Genomic DNA, 19117 nt, shown 5'->3' with positions numbered 1-19117 from the left:
GTGCATTCAGGGGAGGAGTGTCACCCTGGAGACTGTTGATATGTGACCCCATGGACAGGGACTGGGTTGGTCACCCTGAAGAATGTGGATATGTGACCCCAGGGGAATGGTCAGAAGGAATTCACCCTGGAGACTGTGGAATTGTGAGCCCAGTTGCAAGGCTTGGGAAGGGGTCACTGTGGAGACTGTGGATGTGTGACTCCAGATACAGTGTCTGGGAGGGATCACCCAGGGGACTGTAGATATGTGATCCTAGATATAGGGTTTGGGAGAATGTCACCCTGCAGACTGTGGACATGTGACCCCAGGTGCATGGTCCAGTGTGTTGTGATCACCCTGGAGATTGTGGAAGCGTGACCACAGGTACTGGGTCTGGGAAGTGGCGTCATCCTGGAGATGTGCACATGTGATTACAGACACAGGATATTTCAGGTGGAGTCACCTTGGAAACTGGAGGAGTGACCCCAGGTGCAGGGTCTGGGGTGAGGTTCAGTGACGTCAGGACTCTTGTCTTGTTGGGAGAGACACATCAGGATTCTCCTCGAGATGTTGCAATGCAATATGGACGCCTCTCAAGGTGAGGGGGGAGACCAAGTTTGCCTTTGCAGTTGCCAGAGCAATACGGTGACTCCTGTCAGTTTTCAAGAGGAGACAGGTTTCATCTCCTTTTGAAGCATTGAACTCCACGTGCCTCTCGTGTTGTCAAAGGGATGTGAGGCCTCCTGTCAAAATGAGGTGGGGAACTAGGGCATTCTCTAGGGTCTCCACAGGGGATTCAGACGTCCCTTCCTCTTATGAGATGAAAGACGAACCTGCATTCAAGTCACTGCAGGGAAATCCGGCCTTATTTCAAACCAGGGCATCTTGGTGTCCATTTCACGTGAGGCAGCAAACTCAGGGTCCCTCTCACATATCTATAGCTGAGAGAAGCCTCCTCTTTAGGTGTTGTTTAAACCTGGCATTCCTCTTGAGTGAAAGCCAGGAAATCAGGTCTCATCTCAAGATGATTTGAGGTACACGGAGCTGTTTTCTAGTTGCTGTGCTGAACAGGGTGTTCCTCTATACTTAGGACAGTGTTTTCGGGGAATCTCTGGAGTTGCCTAAAGGAAGTCAAGCCACATGTCGTGTTTGATGGGGAACGCCAGATGGCTCTGGAGCCAATGAAGGGGAATCTGGCCTCATCTTGAGTTGATTTGGAGTACACGGAGTGCTTTCATGTTGCTGCGGGGACCTCAGGGTCCCTCTAGACTTGTATCAGTGTTCTTGGGGACTCTCTAGAGTTCCATCAAGGACGTCAAGGCTCCTTTCATGTTTGATGGGGAACACGGACTTGCTCTGCACTCAATGCAGGGGAATCTGATCTCATCTCTCATCGAGTGGGAAGTCTCATGGTTTTTCTCGAGTTGCGGAGGGAACCTGGGGTATATTCTCGAGTGACGACAGGGATGGACTCTTAAAACTCCTGTTTGTTCAATGATGTCAGGACGCCTGTCTAGTTGTGAGGGTCACCTCGGGATTCTCCTCGAAACTTGGTTGGACAATAGGGATGCCTCTCGAGATGAGTAGGGAAACCCACTGTCACTTTCAAGTTGTTACAGGAATACTGGGATTCCTGTCAATTTTCAAGAGGAGTCAGTCATCGTCTACTTTTGAAGCATTGAACTCCGTGTTCCTCTCGAGTTGTCAAAGGGATGTGAGACCTCCTGTGGAAATGAGGTGGGGAACTAGGGCTTTCTCTAGGGTCTCCACAGGGGATTCAGACATCCCTTCATCTTTTGAGATGAAAGACAAGCCTGCATTCATGTCACTGCAGGGAAATCCGGCCTTATGTCGAGTCACGGCATCTCGATGTCCATTCCACTTGAGGCAGCAAACTCAGGGTCCCTCTCACGTACCTATAGCTGAGAGAAGCTTCCCCGTGAGGGGGTTCTGGAAAGTTGGCATTCCTCTTGATTCGAAGCCAGGGAATCAACTCTCATCTCGAGATGATTTGAGGTACACGGAGCTGTTTTCTAATTGCTGTGCTGAACGTGGTGTTCCTCTATACTTAGGACAGTGTTTTCAGGGAATCTCTGGAGTTGCCTAAAGGAAGTCAAGCCACTTGTCGTGTTTGATGGGGAACGCCGGATGGCTCTGGAGCCAATGTAGTGTAATCTGGCCTCATCTCACGTTGATTTGCAGTACACTGAGCACTTTCGTGTTGCTGCGGTGACCTCAGGGTCACTCTAGACTTGTATCAGTGTTCTTGGGGACTCTCTGGAGTTCCATCAAGGAAGTCAAGGCTCCTTTCATGTTTGATGGTGCACATGGAATTGCTCTGCACGCAATGCAGGGGAATTTGATCTCATCTCTCTTCGAGTGGAAAGTCTCATGGACTTTCTCGCGTTGCGGAAGGAACCTGGGTTATATTCTCGAGTGATGAAGGGGATGGCCCCTCATAATGCGTGTTTGTTCAGTGACATCAGGCCTCCAGTCTCGTTGTGAGGGACAACTCGAGATTCACTTCGAGACTTGGCAAGTCAATAAGGAGGACACCTCTCGAGGTGAGGTGGGAGACCCAGTGTCCTTTCAAGTTGCCACAGGGATACTGGGATTCCTGTCAATTTTCAAGAGGACTCAGTCATCGTCTACTTTTGAAGCATTGAATTCCACTTTCCATTCGTGTTGTCAAAGGGATGTGAGGCCACATGTCAAGATGAGGTGGGGAAATAGGGCTTTCTATAGGGTCTTCAAGGGGATTCAGGAATCCCTTCATCTGATGAGATGAAAGACGAGCCTGCACTCAAGTCACTGCAGGGAATTCCGGCCTTATTTCGAGTCAGGGCATCTCGGTGTCCATTTCACTTGAGGCAGCAAACTGAGGGTCCCTCTCACATACCTAGAGCTGAGAAAAGCCTCCGCTTGAGCTGCTGTGGAAAGTGGGCATTCCTCTTGATTCGAAGCCAGGAAATCAGCTCTCATCTCGAAATGATTTGGGGTACACGGAGCTTTTCTCGAGTTGCTGTGCTGAACTTGGTGTTCTTCTATACTTGGGACGGTGTTCTCGGGGAATCTCTGGAGTTGCCTAAAAGAAGTCAAGCCACTTGTCCTGCTTGATGAGGAATGCTGGATTGCTCTAGAGCCAATGCAGGGAAATCAGGCCTCACCTCAAGTTGATTTGAGGTAAACGGGGATATTTCGTGTTGCTGCGTTGACCTCAGGGTCCCACTAGACATGTGACAGAGTTATTGGGGACTATGTGGAGTTTCATCTAGGAAGTCAAGGCTCCTTTCGTGTTTGATGGGGAACACCGACTTGCTTTGCATGCAATGCAGGGGAATCAGGCCTCGTCTCACGGCGAGGGGGAATTCTCATGGTTTTCTCGAGTTGTGGCGGGAAACTGGGTTATATTCTCGAGTTACAGCTGGGATGGCCCTTCAAAACTTGTGTTGGTTCAGTGATATCAGGACTCCTGTCTAGTTGTGAGGGACACATCGAGATTCTCCTCGAAGCTTGGCAGGGCAATAGGGACGCCTCTCAATGTGAGAGGGGCAACCCAAGGTCCTTTCCAGTTGCCACAGGAATTTTGGGATTCCTATCAATTTTCAAGAGGAGGGAGCGATACTCCCCTTTTGAAGCATTTAAATCCACGTGCCTCTCGAGTTTCAAAAGGATGTGAGGCCTCCTGTTGAGATGAGCCGGGGAACTAGGGCTGTCTCTAGGGTCTCCACAGGGGATTCAGACATCCCTTCATCTTGTTTGATGAAAGACGAGCCTGCATTCAAGTCACTCCAGGGAATTCCGGCCTTATTATGAGTCAGGGCATCTCGGTGTTCATTCCACTTGAGGCAGCAAACTCAGGGTCCCTCTCACATACATATACCTGACAGAAGCCTCCTCGTCAGGTGCTTGTGTAAAGTTGACATCCCTCTTGAGTCAAAGCCAGGGAATCAGCTCTCATCTCGAGATGATTTGGGGTACACAGAGCTTTTCTCGAGTTTCTGTGCTGAACTTGGTGTTCCTCTAGTCTTGAGATGGTAGTCTCGGGTAATCTCTGGAGTAGCCTAACGGAAATCAAGCCACTTTGTGTGTCTGATGGGGAACGAGTGATGTCTCTGGAGACAATGCAGGGGAATCGGGTCTCATCTCGAGTTGATTTGAAGTACACGGTGCACTTTCATGTTGCTGCAGGGGACCTCAGGGTCTCTCTAGACTTGTGACAGTGTTCCTGGGGACTCTCTGGAGTTCCATCAAGGAAGTCAAGGCTCCTTTCGTGTTTGATGGGGAACACGGACTTGCTCTGAATGCAGTCCAGGGGAATCGGGCCTCATCTTGAGTTGATTTGGAGTACACGGAGCCCTTTCATGTTGCTGCGGGGACCTCAGGGTCCCTGTAGACTTCTGACAGTGTTCTTGGGGTCTCTCTGGAGGTCCTTCAAAGAAGTCAAGTCTCCTTTCCTTTTGATTGGGAACACGGACTTAACCTGCATACATTGCATGGGAACTGGGCCTCATCTCGCGGTGAGGAGAAAGTCTCATTGTTTGTCTGGAGTTGTGGAGGGAACCTGGTTATGTTCTAGAGTTACGGCGGGGATGGCCCTTCAAAACTCATGTTTGTTCAGCGATGTGTGAACTCCTGTCTAGTTGCGAGGGACACCTTGAGATTCTCCTCAAGGCTTGGCAGGACAATAGTGACGCCTCTCGAGGTGACGGGGGAGACCCAGTGTCCTTTCAAGTTGCAACAGACATACTGGGATTCCTGTCAATTTTCAAGAGGACTCAGTCATCGTCTCCTTATGAAGCATTGAATTCCGCATTCGACTCGTGTTGTCAAAGGGATGTAAGGTCACCTGTCGAGATGAGGTGGGGAAATAGGGCTTTGTCTAGGGTCTCCACAGGGGATTCAGACATCACTTCATCTTTTGAGATGAAAGACAAGCCTGCATTCAAGTCACTGCAGGGAAATCCAGCCTTATGTCGAGTCAGGGAATCTCGGTGTCCATTCCACTTGTGGCAGCAAATTCAGGGTCCCTCTCACATACCTATAGTTGAGAAAAGCATCCGCTTGAGCTGCTTGTGGAAAGTTGGCATTCCTCTTGAGTCGAAGCCAGGGAATCAGCTCTCATCTCAAAATGTTTTGGGGTACACGGAGCTTTTCTCGAGTTGCTGTGCTGAACTTGGTGTTCCTCTAGACTTGTGGCGGTATTCTCATAGAGTCTCTGGAGTTGCCTAAAAGAAGTCAAGCGACTTGTGCTCTTTGATGAGGAATGCAGGATTGTTCTGGAGCCAATGCAGGGAAATCAGGCTTCATCTCGAGTTGATTTGTGGTACACGGGGCTCTGTCGTGTTGCTGCATTGATCTCAGGGTCCCTCTAGACTTCTGACAGAGTTCTTGGGGACTATGGAGAGTTTCATCTAGGAAGTCAAGGCTCCTTTCGTGTTTGATGGGGAACACGGACTTGCTCTGCATGCAATGCAGGGGAATCGGGCCTCATCTCACGGTGAGGGGAAAGTCTCATTGTTTTTCTGGAGCTGTGGTGTGGAACCTGGGTTATATTCTCGAGTTACGGCAGAGTTGGCCCTTCAAAACTCGTGTTTGTTCGGCGACGTCAGGACTCCTGTCTAGTTCCGAGGGACACCTTAGGATTCTTCTCGAGGCTTGGCAGGACAATTGGGATGCCTCTCGAAGTGAGGCGGGACACCAGGTTTCCCTTTGCAGTTGCCAGAGCCATACTGTGACTCCTGTCAGTTTTCAAGAGGAGTCAGGCTTCGTCTCCTTTTGAAGCATTGAACTCCGCTTGCCTCTCATGTTGTCAAAGGGATGTGAGGCCTCCTGTCGAGATGAGGCTGGGAACTAGCGTATTCTCTAGGGTCTCCACAGGGGATTCAAACATCCCTTCATCTGTGAGATGAAAGACAATCCTGCATTCAAATCACTGCAGGGACATCCGGCCTTATTTCAAGTCAGGGCATCTCGGTGTCCATTCCACTTGAGGCAGCAAACTCAGGGTCCCACTCACGTACCTATAGCTGACAGAAGCCTCCTCTTTAGGTGTTGTTTAAACCTGGCATTCCTCTTGAGTCAAAGCCAGGGAATCAAGTCTCATCTCGAGATGATTTGAGGTACACGGAGCTGTTTTCTAGTTGCTGTGCTGAACGTGGTGTTCCTCTATACTCAGGACGTTGTTCTCGGGGAATCTCTGGAGTTGCTTAAAGGAAGTCAAGTCACTTGTCATGTTTGATGGGGAACGCCGGATGGCTCTGGAGCCAATGAAGGGGAATCTGGACTCATCTCGAGTTGATTTGGGGTACACCGAACTATTTCATGTTGCTGCGGTGACCTCAGGGTTCCTCTAGACATTTATCAGTGTTCTTGGGGACTCTCTGGAGTTCCATCAAGGAAGTCAAGGCTCCTTTCATGTTTGATGGGGAACACGGAATTGCTCTTCACTCAGTGCAGGGGAATCTGATCTCATCTCTCATCGAGCGGGAAGTCTCATGGATTTTCTCGAGTTGTGGAGGGAACCTGGGTTATATTCTCAAGTGACGATGGGGATGGCCCGTCAAAACTCGTGTTTTTTCAGCTACGTCAGGACTCCTGTCTAGTTGCGATGGAAAACTCGGGATTGTCTTCGAGTTTTGGCAGGGCAATAGGGATGCCTCTCGAGGTGAGGCAGGAGACCCTGTGTCCTTTCAAGTTGCCACACGGATACTGGGACTTCTGTCAATTTTCAAGAGGACTCAATCATTGTCTACTTTTGAAGCACGGAACTCCGTGTTCTACTCGTGTTGTCAAAGGGATGTGAGGCCTCCTGTCGAGATGAGGCGGGGAACTAGGGCTTTCTCTAGGGTCTTCATAGGGGATTCAGATATCCCTTCATCTTTTGAGATGAAGGATGAGCCGGCATTCAAGTCACTGCAGGGAATTCCGGCCTTATTTCGAGTCAGGGCATCTCGGTGTCCATTCCACTTGAAGCAGCAAACTCAGGGTGCCTCTCACATACCAAGAGCTGAGAAAAGCCTCCACTTGAGCTGCTTGTGGAAAGTTGGCATTGCTCTTGTTTCAAAGCCAGGGAATCTGCTCTCATCTCGAAATGATTTGGGCTACACGGAGCTTTTCTCGAGTTGCTGTGCTGAACTTGGTGTTGCTCTAGACTTGGGATGGTGTTCTCGGGGAATCTTGGAGTTGCCCAAAAGAAGTCAAGCCACTTGTGCTCTTTGATGAGGAATGCAGGATTGCTCTGGAGCCAGTGCAGGGGAATCGGGCCTCATCTCGAGTTGATTTGTGGTACACGGTGCTCTTTCCTATTGTTGCACTGACCTCAGGGTCCCTCTAGACTTCTGACACAGTTCTTGGGGACTATGTGGAGTTTCATCTAGGAAGTCAAGGATACTTTCGTTTTTGATGGGGAACATGGACTTGCTCTGCATGCAATGCAGGGGAATCGGGCCTCATCTCATGGCAAGGGGGAATTCTCACGGTTTTCTTGAGCTGTGGCAGGAACCTGAGTTATGTTCTCAAGTTATGGTTGGGATGGCCCTTCAAATTCGTGTTGATTCAGTGACATTAGGACTCCTGTCTAGCTGCAAGGGACAACTCGGGATTCTATTCAAGGCTTGTAGGGCAATAAGGATGCCTCTCGAGGTGAGGGGGGAGACCCAGGGTCCATTCCAGTTGCCACAGTAATTTGGGGATTCCTATCAATTTTCAAGAGGAGGCAGCCATGCTCTCCTTTTGAAGCATTTAAATCCATGTGCCTCTGGAGGTTTCTAAAGACTGTGAGTCCTCCTGTCGAGATGAGCCGGGGAACTAGGGTTTTCTCTAGGGTCTCCACAGGGGATTCAGACATCACTTCATCATGTGTGATGAAAGACAAGCCTGCATTAAAGTCACTGCAGGGAAATCCAACCTTATTTCGAGTCATGGCATCTGGGTAACCATTCCACTTGATGCAGCAAACTCAGGGTCCCTCTCACATACCTAGAGCTGAAAGAAGCCTCCTCTTGAGGGGCTTGTGGAAAGTTGGCATTCCTCTTGAGTCGAAGCCAGGGAATCAGCTCTCATCTCGAGATGATTTGGGGTACACAGAATTTTCTCGAGTTGCTGTGCTGAACTTGGTATTCCTCTTGTCTTGAGACGGTATTCTCAGGTAATCTCTGGAGTTGCCTAAAGGAAGTCAAGCCACTTGTTGTGTTTGATGGGGAATGAGTGATGGCTCTGGAGCTAATGCAGGGGAATCGGGCCTCATCTCGAGTTGATTTGAAGCACACAGTGCACTTTCATGTTGCTGTGGGGTTCTCAGGGTCCCTCTAGACTTTTAAAAGTGTTCCTGGGGACTCTCTGGATTTCCATCAAGGAAGTCAAGGCTCCTTTCGTGTTTTATGGGGAACACAGACTTGCTTTGCATGCAGTGCATGGGAAGCGGGCCTCATCTCGAGTTGATTTCAAGTACACCGTGCATTTTCATGTTGCTGCGGGGACCTCAGGGACCCTCGAAACTTGTGACAGTGTTCCTGGGGACTCTCTGGATTTCCATCAGGGAAGTCAAAGCTCCTTTCGTGTTTGATGGGGAACACAGACTTGCTCTGAACGCAGTGCAGGGGAATCGGGCCTCATCTCGAGTTGTTTTGGAGTACACAGAGCCTTTACATGTTGCTCTGTGTTCCTCTCGAGTTGTCAAAGGAATGTGAGGCCTCCTTTTAAGATGAGGTGGGGAAATAGGGCTTTGTCTAGGGTCTCCACAGGGGATTCAGACATCCCTTCATCTTGTGAGATGAGAGATGAGCCTGCATTCAAGCCACTGCAGGGACACCTGGCCTTATTTTGAGTCAGGGTTTCTCAGTGTCCATGTCACTTGAGGCAGCAAACTCAGGGTCCCTCTCACATACCTATAGCTGAGAGAAGCCTCCTCTTTAGGTGTTGTTTAAAGCTGGCATTCCTCTTGAGTCAAAGCCAGGGAATCAGCGCTCATCTCGAGATGATTTGAGGTACACAGAGATGTTTTCTAGTTGCTGTGCTGAACGTGGTGTTCCTCTATACTTAGGACGGTGTTCACGGGTAAACTCTGGAGTTGCCTAAAGGAAGACAAGCCACTTGTCGTGTTTGATGGGGAATGCTGGATGGCTCTGGAGACCATGCAGGGGAATCAGGCCTCACCTCGTGTTGATTTGAAGTACACGGAGCGCTTTCGTGTTGCTGTGGGGAACTCAGTGTCCCTCTATACCAGTGACAGTGTTCCTGGGGACTCTTTGGAGTTCCATCAAGGAAGTCAAGGCTCCTTTCGTGTTCATGGGGAACAGGGAATTGCTCTGCCTGCAGTGCAGGGGATTCAGGCCTCATCTCACGGCCAGGTGAAAGCCTCATGGTTTTTCTCGAGTTGCGGCAAGAACCTGGGTTATGTTTTCTAGTTACGACGAGGATGGACCTTCAAAACTTGTGTTGGATCAGCAACGTCAAGATTCCTCTCTAGTTGCGAGGGACACCTCGGAATTCTCCTCGAGGCTTGCATGGGCAATAGGGATGCCTCTCGAAGTGAGGCGAGAGACCCAGGGTTCCTGTCCAGTTGCCACAGGGATATCGTGATTCCTATCAATTTTGAAAAGGAGTCAGGCTTCGTCTCCTTTTGAAGCATTGAACTTCGAATGCCTCTCGAGTTTTCAAAGGGAAGTCAGGCATCATGTCGAGATAAGGCAGGGAACTAGTGCTTTCTCTAGGGTCTCCACAAGGGATTCAGACATCCCTTCTTTATGTGAGATGAAAGATGAGCCTGCATTCAAGTCAATGCAGGGAAATCCGGCCTTATTTTGAATCAGGGTATCTCGATGTCCATTCCACTTGAAGCAGCAAAATCAGGTTCCCTTTCACATACATATAGCTGAGAGAAGCCTCCTCTTGAGTTGCTTGTGGAACGTTGGCATTCCTCTTGAGTCCAATCCAGGGAATCAGCTCTCATCTTGAGATGATTTGTGGTGCACGGAGCTTTTGTCGAGTTGCTGTGCTGAACTTGGTGTTCCTCTAGATATGGGACGGTGCTCTCGGTTAATCTCTGGGGTTGCTAAAAGGAGTCAAGCTACTTGATCTGTTTGATGGGGAATGCACGATGGCTCTGGAGCCAATGGAGGGGAATCCGGCCTCATGTCAAGTTGATTTGTAGTACACGAAGCTCTTATGTGTTGCTGTGGTGGCCTCAGCACCTCTAGAATTGTGAGGTGCTGAAGTCCCCAGTCTTCTTGGGGACTATGTGGAATTTCATCTAGGAAGTCAAGGCTCCTTTAGTGTTTGATGGGGAACTCAGATGTGGTCTGCATGCAATGCAGGGGAATCACACCTCATCTCGAGTCGATTTGGGGTACACGATGCTCTTTTGTGTTGCTGCGGGGACCTCAGGGTCCCGCTAGACTTGTGATAGTGTTCTTGGGGACTTTCTGGAGGTCCATCAAGGAAGTCAAGGCTCCTTTTGTGTTTAATGAGGAACACAGACTTGCTCTGCACGCAGCATTGCAATCGGGCTTCATCTCGCAGCGATGGGGAAGTCTCATGGTTTTTCTTGAGTTTCAGCGGGAATCTGGGGTATGTTCTCGTATTACGGCGGGGATGGCCTTTCAAAACTCATGTTGGTTCAGCGACTTCAGGACTCATGTCTAATTGCCAGGGATACCTCGGGATTCTCCTTGAGGCTTGGCAGGGCAATAGGGACGCCTCTCGAGGTGAGACAGGAGACCCAGACTTCCTTCGCAGTTGCCAGAGGGATATTGGGATCCGTATCAATTTTCAAGGTGAGTCAGGCGTCGTCTCCTTTTGATGCCTTGAACTCTGCACTCCTCTCGAGTTGTCAAAGGGATGTGTGGCCTCCTGTCGAGATGAGTCGGGGAACAAGGGCTTTCTTTAGGATCTCCACGGGGGATTCAGATATCCCTTCATCTTGTGAGATGAAAGACAAGCCTGCATTCACGTCACTGCAGGGAAATCCGGCCTTTTTTCGAGTCTGGGAATCTCATTGTACATTCCACTTGAGGCAGCAAGCTCAGGGTCCCATTATGATACTTATAGCTGAGAGAAGCCTCCTCTTGAGGTGCTTGTGGAAAGTTGGAATTCCCTTTGAGTCGAGTTCAGCGAATCAGCTCTCATCTCGAGATGATTTGGGGTACATGGAGCTTTTCTCGAGTTGCTCTGCAGAACTTGGTGTTCCTCTGGACTTGGAATGATGTTCTCATGGAATCTCTGGAATTGCGTAAAGGAGGTCAAGCCACATGTTGTATTTGATGGGGAACGTGTGATGGCTCTGGACCCAATTCAGGTGAATTGGGCCTCATCTCGAGTTGATTTGGGGTACACGAGCTCTTTCATGTTGCTGCGGAGTCCGCAGGGTCCCTCTAGCTTTGTAACAGTGTTCTTGGGGACTCTCTGGAGTTCCATCAAGGAAGTCAAAACTCTTTTCAAGTATGATGGGGAACACACACATGCTCTGCATGCAATGCAGGGGAATCAGACCTCATCTCACGGCGAGGGGGATGTCTCATGATTTTTCTTGAGTTGCGGTGGGAACCTGGGGTATGTTCTTGAGTTGCGGTGGGGATGGACCTTCAAAACCCGTGTTGGTTGAGCGGCGACAGGACTCCTGTCTAGTTTTGAAGGACACCTCGGGATTCTTCTCGAGGCTTGGCAGGGCAATAGGGATGCCTCTCGAGGTGAGGTGTTGACCCAGCTTCCCTTTGCAGTTGCCACAGGGATATTGCTATTCCTATCAATTTTCAAGAGGTGTTAGGCATCGTCTCCTTTTGAAGCATTGAACTCCGTGTTCCTCTCGAGTTGTCAAAGGGATGTAAGGCCTCCTGTCGAGATGAGGTGGGGAACTAGGGCTTTCTTTAGGGTCTCCACAGGGGATTCAGACATCTCTTCATCTTGTGAGATGAAAGACGAGCCTGCATTCAAGTCACTGCAGGGAAATCCAGCCTTATTTCGAGTCAGGGCATCTCGGTGTCCATTCCACTTGAGGCAGCAAACTCAGGGTCCCTCTCACATACCTAGAGCTGAGAAAAGCCTCCGCTTGAGCTGCTTGTGGAAAGTTGGCATTCCTCTTGAGTCGAAGCCAGGGAATCAGCTCTCATCTCGAATGTTTTGGGGTACACGGAGCTTTTCTCGAGTTGCTGTGCTGAACTTGGTGTTCCTCTAGACTTGGGACGGTGCTCTCGGGGAATCTCTGGAGTTGCCTAAGGGAAGTCAAGCCACTTGTCTAGTTTGATGAGGAAAGCGGGATTGCTCTGGAGCCAGTGCAGGGGAATCGGGTCTCATCTCGAGTTGATCTGGGTACTCGGAGCACTTTCGTGTTGCTGCGGGGACCTCAGTGTCCCTCTACACTTGCGACAGTGTTCTTGGGGACTCTCTGGAGTTCCATCACGGAAGTCAAGGCTCATATCCTGTTTTATGGGGAACACGGAATTGCTTTACATGCGATGCAGTGGAATTGGGCCTCATCTCACGGCGAGGGTGAATTCTCCTGGGTTTTCTTGAGTTGTGGTGGGGACCTGGGGTATCTTCTCGAGTTACGGCGGGAATGACCCTTCAAAACTCATGTTGTTCAGTGACGTCAGGACTCCTGCCTAGATGTTAGGGACACCTCGGTATTCTCATCGAGGCTTGATAGGGCAATAGGGACCCCTCTCAAGGTGAGGCGAGAGACCCAGGGTTCCTGTCCAGTTGCCACAGGGATATTGGGATTCCTATCAATTTTCAAGAGGAGTCAGGAATCGTCTCCTTTTCAGGCATTGACCTCCGCGTGACTCTCGAGTTTTGAAAGGAGTGTGAGGCCTCCTGTTGAGATGATACGTGGAACTAGGGCTTTCTCTAGGGTCTCCACAGGGGATTCAGACATCCCTTCATCTCGTGAGATGAAAGACGAGCTTGCATTCAGGTCACTGCAGGGAAATCCGGCCTTATCTCGAGTCACGGCATCTCGGTGTCCATTCCACTTGAGGCAGCAAACTCAGGGTCCCTCTCACATACCTATAGCTGAGAGAAGCCTCCTCTTGAGGTGCTTGTGGAAAGTTGGCATTCCTCTTGAGTCAAAGCCAGAGAATCAGCTCTCATCTCGAGATGATTTGCTGTACACGGAGCTTCTCTCTAGTTGCTGTGCTGAACTCGTGTTCCTCTAGACTTGGGATGGTGTTCTCGCGGAATCTCTGGAGTTGCCTAAAGGAAGGCAAGCCACTTGCTGTGTTTGCAGGGGAACGCCTGCTAGCTCTGGAGCCATTGCAGGGGAATCAGGCCTCATCTCGAGTTGATTTGTGGTACATGGAGCTCTTTTGTGTGATTGTGGTGACCTCAGGTCCCTCTAGATTTGTGACAGTGTTCTTGGGGCCTCTCTGGAGTTCCATCAAGGAAGTCAAGGCTCCTTTCTTGTTTGATGGGGAACACGGAATTGGTCTTCACGCAATGCTGGGGAATTGGGGTTCATCTCGTAGCGAGGGGGAAGCCTCATGGTTTTTCTCGAGTTGCAGCGGGCACCTGAGGTATATTCTCCAGTTGATTTTTGGCTGCACCAGACCACTGAGGAAGTTACCTTTTGACTATCCTTGATGACTGTTGTTAAATCCATCAAATTCTTTACATTTAATAGTGGAAACAAATGTGGTTAATGTAAGTTTGAAGTCAAGAATGCCAAATTAATTTGCCTCTCTATCCCTGTGTTCCCCTTCACAGCTAAAATTTTCACCAGAGCACTGGAGAATTCTTTGCTAAATATATATTCCACAAAATGTTATTCTTATGAAATTTTAAAATCTTTAATCAATAACTTTGGTAAATGGTGGACTAAATTAAAAAAAATAAAATATTCGCCTATGCAGCATTTCCTATGTTTATTTTATCATGCAAGTCTACTTTCTCTTCTCTTTCTCTCTCTCTTTTTTTTTTTTTTTTTTTTTGCAGGTCTTCTATCTTCAAATGAGCATCTTGGGGTTTAGTGTTCCCCCAAACACCCTATAAAGAGCTACCCTAAGCCAACTTTTCAAGCACAGTTATAAGGTTCTTTTTGGTAGATTCATGTAGCATTTATTAATTAGAGTGGATGAAGACTAACGATGCCTTCTTAACCTTGCCACCATGTTATAAGGAAAGCAAGTCTGGCACATAACTATGAAACATTTACTAAACAGAAATTCATTATTAATAAAACATGCATGCATGCTAAGTTGCTTCAGTTGTGTCCGACTCTGCGACTACGGACTGTAGCCCACCAGGTTCATCTGTTTATAGGATTCTCCAGGCAAGAATACTGGAGTGGGTTGCCACACCCTCCTCGATCTTCCTGACCCAGAAATCCAATCAGCACCTCTTACATCACCTGCATTGGCAGGTGGGTTCTTTACCACTAGTGCCACCTGGCAAGCCCACAATAATAAAACATAAGGTAAATCTCAATAAAATTCAGATCTCTGCTCTTTTAAATGCACTGATCACAGCCTGCATGAAAGATTCACTCAAGGCAGAACAATACAGGCAGATTTAGGTTCAACTTTTGGACTCAACATCTTTTAGAGATCAAGCCTCAAGTACCATCCCTAAGGTTACTGGCTACACAGTTTGCTAGATTTTATTTCCTGCTCAAAGAATAGAAGGGGTTGTCTTAAAATATTTCTGCCACATCAAAAGGCTTGAATAACACTTGTTTCACCAATGACAGTAAAATGAATTAGCACAATTTTATGTCACCTTTTCTATACTGAATATTCTTAAAATCATTTCAGACATTGTTATACACACATTGGGACATGTTTTATAACATCAGTTACCCTAATTTGCATCTTAGAGCAATGTGGTTGTGGTGTGAAATTATGAAAGGGGAGAAGGGAAAGAGCTACCTCATCGAACCATGTTGCCAAATGTGTTCTGTGAACCAACTGCATTAGAATCACCTGTAGTTCTTTCAAAATGAAGATTACTCCAAGTAATTACATGCACACCCTATCTGAGAGTCACTGGCACCGAGAATCAGCCTAAATCTTCTGGAAATGGCTTCAAAATTTTGTATCTCCTGTACTTTTGCAGCCATTTTGTGCCAAAACAAAGGGAATATGATGACAGTAAAGATCGATAAAAATTTTAAAGGGTTACCTACTGGTAGCTAAACTTACATGATTCAAGAAGGTCCCACAGTTTTCCTTTTCTGGATGTCACCACCAGGAATAAGAGCCACAAGATTTAATAACTGATGTGGCAATGGGTACCAACCAACCAGAATTGATGCCTTCCAGCCTGCAGGATCAGTGAACTGGCACTTTGTTGTTCCTGTATGTTATCAGCCCACAAATAACCATCGACCTCCCTGGCTGGCATACAGACAACTGCCTATAAGTAGTGGTGGGGTGATTTTTTTCCCTTTTTCTTTATAACTTTTATGTTGTGTTTTCTTTACTGGATTTGCTGTGTACTAACAATCGGTTGGTTGGATAGAGAGAGTAGTGTCTTTGAGCCAACTCCTATTGACTTTGTAAAGTCAGTTGTTTGTATCTTTTCCAAACTCTACATTCAGTGATATCACACTGTTGCTTGAACTGGATCACTGTGGGAGTGTTTCTATCAAAGTGAATACTACCAATATGCTTCCCTCTCATAGCTGGTTGTTATACATTTTGCAGCACACCACTGGAGAGAGAGATTATTTTTTTTCACACCACTACTCTAATACATATAAATGTACTAGATATAACATTTATCATTTTAAACATTTTGAGTGTCCAGTTAAGTGGCATTAAGTGTGTTCACACTGTTGTACAACACCATCACCTCCATCTCCAGAATTATTTCATCCTTCCAAACTGAAACCTTGTACCCACTAGACCACAACTCCACAGCCCTGGATAACCACTGTTCTACTTTCTGTCTATGAATTTGTCTATTCCAGGCAGCTCAAAGAAGTGGAATCACACAGTAACTGTCTTCTCATGTCTGACTTCTCTCACGTAGTGTAATGATTTCAAGGAACACCCATGTTCTAGCATGTTTCAGAATTTCATTCCTTTTCAAGGCTGAATAATATTCCATTTTATGTATATACCATATTTTGCATATCTGTTCACATGTTGATAAATATTTAGACTATTTCTATGTAATTTTACTGAGGCGTAATTCACATATAACAAAATTATACATTTTAGGGCACACTGTTTGTTGCACTTTGAAAGATGTATATATCCATGCAAACACAACAAAGATACAAAATAGTTCCACCACTCCCACCACGCTAGAAAGCTTCCCCCTCACCTCCTTTTAAAGACTTGGTTATTTGCCTGCACCGGGCCTTAGTCGCATTGTGGGGCTCCTCCTCACCTAGTATCCACAGCGCGTGGCCTTAGCTGTGCTGCAGCACGCAGAACCTTGGTTCCCGGAACCTGTGTCCCATGCACTGCAAGGATAATTCTTAACCACTGGACTCTTGGGAAAATCCTTCATCCTTTACCTCTGTCAACATGCCCCAAACTCCCTGTCTCAGGCAACTGCCATTGTGATTTCTATTAATACAGATTTATTCTGCTCGATGGAGAATTTTCAGTAAATAAAATTAGACAGTATCATACTTGATTCGGGCTCAGCTTTGTCACGCAGCATAATGTTTGCAAGACTCATCTGTACTGCTGTGTGTCTCAGTGATTCTTTCCTTTTTGTTGCTGGGCAGCATTCCACTGGCAAGGACTGTGAAGAATCTGAGATTTTCTCCTGTTTGCAAGCTAAAAAGTTAGGCTGCCTCGGATTCATGCTTGTACCAGATCAAATATGATTTTTTTGCATGTAAGTTATGCCTCAATAAACTTATACAGGTAAAAACAACCTAAATGTCCACACATAGTAAATCTTGAGTCATAGCTGAGGAACCCTAAGCTTAGAAAACCTCAATCTTTAATAAGAGACTTCAAGAAAATCTGCCCAACCTTTGTTCCTGGAAGGAGACATTATCTTCATCATACTGGACTCCAAAAAATTTGCCTTCTGCTCCAGATGGAGAAATTATATTTTCCAAGGGTATCTACTGTGCAAGTGTTTTTTTTTTTTTTTTTAAAGAAGATTGTCTGGAGCAAAACTGTCAGCACCTCTATTCATAAGACATGTGGAAACACAAGGGACCCATGGGAATCATGTCCCAGTGTCTGGTGTGTGAATGAAGTGAACTGAAACTTACTCAGTCATATCTGACCCTTTGTCACCTCATGTGTATACAGCCCGTGGAATTCTTCAGGCCAGAATGCTGGAGTGAGTAGCCTTCCCCTTCTCGAGGGAATCTTCCCAACCCAGGGATCAGATGGAACCCAGGTCTCCCACTTTGCAGGTGGATACATTTGTTTGTGAAAATAATGTTTGTCAAACATTTGTGTGAGAATACATTTGTTTATTCACTCTCCTGTTGATAAATATTTGTTTATTCATCTCCTATTGATGAATGTGATTCACTCTCCTATTGATGAACATGGAGATTGTTTGCACTTTGGGCTATTATGAATAAAGTTGATATGAAGATTCTTAGACACATGTTTTGGATCTCTATGTTTTAATTTCTCTAGGGTAAATACCTAGGACTGTAATTGCTAGGCCATATGATAAGTCTATGTTTAACATTATTAAAGCATTGCCTGGTTTCAAAAATAGTCATAATTTTTTTACTTCTGCCATTAGTGTATGAGAGTTCCAGGCGCTCCCCCTCTTTGCCAGTAAATATCAACATTTTATCGAGTCTACTTTATTATTATTATTTTCTCTCTGTCTTTCTCTATATATCTCATCCCCACTCTTTCAGAGAAAGTTGCAGATATGACACCACTTTACCCCTAATGTTTTGAAGTGTGTTTCTTAAAAAAACTTTTATATGACCACAGTACTATTATTAAAGTCAGGAAATTAATATTGATACAATACTGTTATCTAACTTAGAGATTTTATTCAGAATTCACCAACTTTGCCCATAAGGGCCTATTTTGCAAAAGAAAATCTGATATTATGTGTCATTTAATTATAATAGCCTTTTGATTCTTAACAGAGTGATTTGTATTAGTTTTTACATTAGAAGCAAATGGCCCTGTGATCTTAATCTCTTTTTAGGCATTATGATCTCCATTTTTATCTTTATTTTTATTTATTTATTTAATCTTTATTTTTAATAAGTTAACTAATTAATTACATAAAGCAATACATTCACATGGCTCAAAATTTTAAAAGCATGAAGTATTCAAAGGGAAAAATCTTTTTTCTACTCTACTCTCAGGTTCCCAATTTGGAGACTCCCCAAATAGAAATTTGTAATCGACCCCTAATTGACTATGTATACTTTTTTTTTTACACAAATCTGCTGACTATTGTTTGCCAAACACTTGAGATGGAGGAATTCATTTTCTTTTAAAGCAATGAGGTAATCTGGCAATGATGAGAAAAAGGATTGCTGTAAAGCTACTTCCTCTTTCAAATTAAATTGATCTTAGTCAGATTAAGAAGCTACTTACTACTACCTGTCTCCTTACTTCTCTATCTCCCCCCGCAGGGGACTGTGTCACCAGGACCTAATGCTGAAGCTTGTCACAGGTGAGGGACTTTGTGCAGAGGAAAGAAATAAAGAACTTGATCCACCCAGATGGCTCAAGAAATCCAGATCATCTCTGCCTTTCTCCTCTTGTTCTTATGTTACTTGGGAGAAAGATTCTAGAGGACAGAACTACACAAGGACCGTGTCTAATTTCTGGAGGAAGACCTTCCTTAAGACTCTGGGCTAGGACCCTCTCGGGTCAGTGACAGTGATTCAGGCAAGATTTGCCTTATATTCTGAGAATGGTAACATGGAAATGGTAAAATAGTCAAGTGTCACAGGCACTGGCAGTGAAGACCCAGGTGTGCAGATGAGTCTTGTCACTTGCCCCTGGGTATGGCTGTTATATTTTCCAAATACAACATATAACCTGAAAGAAACTTTCCCAAATAAGTGAATTTATTTATATTAAAATTTCCAGTAGGATAACCATAATATATAGCTATTTGCAGGTTGTTAATTCATTATTGGAAATCTTCTTACTCTCTTATGACCTACTTGCATTTAAAAAAAAAATGGCTCTACTAGTTTTTTCTTTTTTTAAAGATTATAGTGTAGAAAATTTCACACACA

This window comes from Muntiacus reevesi, chromosome 1 (genome assembly GCF_963930625.1).
Source record: "Muntiacus reevesi chromosome 1, mMunRee1.1, whole genome shotgun sequence".
NCBI classification, from domain to species: Eukaryota; Metazoa; Chordata; class Mammalia; order Artiodactyla; family Cervidae; genus Muntiacus; species Muntiacus reevesi.
This window is presented reverse-complemented; position numbering follows the sequence as displayed.